A 1,076-nucleotide genomic window follows, 5' to 3' on the forward strand; every position below is an offset into this window, starting at 1 on the left:
TTGATCACGTTGCTTGACATTCGCTCCGTGTGGATTTACTTGGGTTTTGTTCGGTGTGCCGCTTGGTCCTCGTGGTTTTAAAATCTCCCGAGATGAAGATGTGGTAGGTGTGCAGAGGTGTGTTAATATCTGCTGTGTCCAAGTGCCCGGCTGTCTGAACTTCAGGCTCTGTAATGCTGCTTGGTGCACTGACGTGATTGATATCCCAAGTCCAAGTGGGAATAGTTACTCCACCGCTATGCAGGAGATCAGCTTGGTGTTCTCTGCAGAAATGATCGCCCATTAATCTGTTGTGCACATGTTTGCCAGCTTCCCGGAGTGGAAGTTGCTTCTCCTCTAAAACCAGTGCTTCTATAAATTGCATCTTTTTGTGCTTTTGTTCAGTAGCAAAGGGGGAATTATAGGTTTGGAAATAAAAACACCACCATTCTGTCTTCTGCATCCACAAGCCCAGGCTTGCCCTTTGCTGGATGAGCTCATGACGACGAGCACACTCCTTCAGCCTTCGAGGTGTATGCTGTGCTGGGCATCCTCTGAACGGAGCCATCTGGGGCGGGTGTGGGGGTGCTGCAAGAGGACAGTGCACGCTGCGGTCGGAGAGTGAAATAGAGGTAGGCACTGGGAGATTTGGGATTAAATTAGCTGTAAGGTGGCTGAAGTTCTGGAGGGGTTTTCCTTGTGTGGCACAGTAGGTGTAGAGAAGGTATATCTCTTTCAGATGTGTTTTGAACTCCCATGCAGTCTTACGGTGGTCAGACCAAGAACCAAATTCATGAAGGTCTGCGAGAAGCCTTGCTCCATAACGAGCTATGAGAGGGACGATTTTCTAAGAGGATGGCTGGTAACAGGTAACCCAGTTTGCAGATTGCTCTGAAGTGCCCTACTGCTGCTGTTAACTCGCCCTCCCAGCACACAAAAGACATTTTTCAGTTCTTCGCCCATGAAACGGAACTGAGGAGACAGAAGTGGTTAGTGCCAACCTTTCCTGGACCACACACAGGTTGTTCTTGGCATGGGCAGACCTTTCAATGTGAGGATCGGCTTTGGTGATACCTCTTCTCACAGGTACGGTGGGA

General features: G+C 49.3%; 1 protein-coding gene across 5 annotated transcripts in view; it reads left to right on the forward strand.

Moving 5' to 3' along the window:
* AUTS2 (activator of transcription and developmental regulator AUTS2) overlaps nucleotides 1–1,076 on the forward strand; it is a 761,884-nt gene that overhangs the window by 8,053 nt on the left and 752,755 nt on the right. The gene's annotated exons all lie outside the window — the stretch shown is intronic.

The sequence above is a fragment of the Anser brachyrhynchus genome (genome assembly GCF_964034855.1).
Source record: "Anser brachyrhynchus genome assembly, chromosome: 20".
NCBI classification, from domain to species: domain Eukaryota; kingdom Metazoa; phylum Chordata; class Aves; order Anseriformes; family Anatidae; genus Anser; species Anser brachyrhynchus.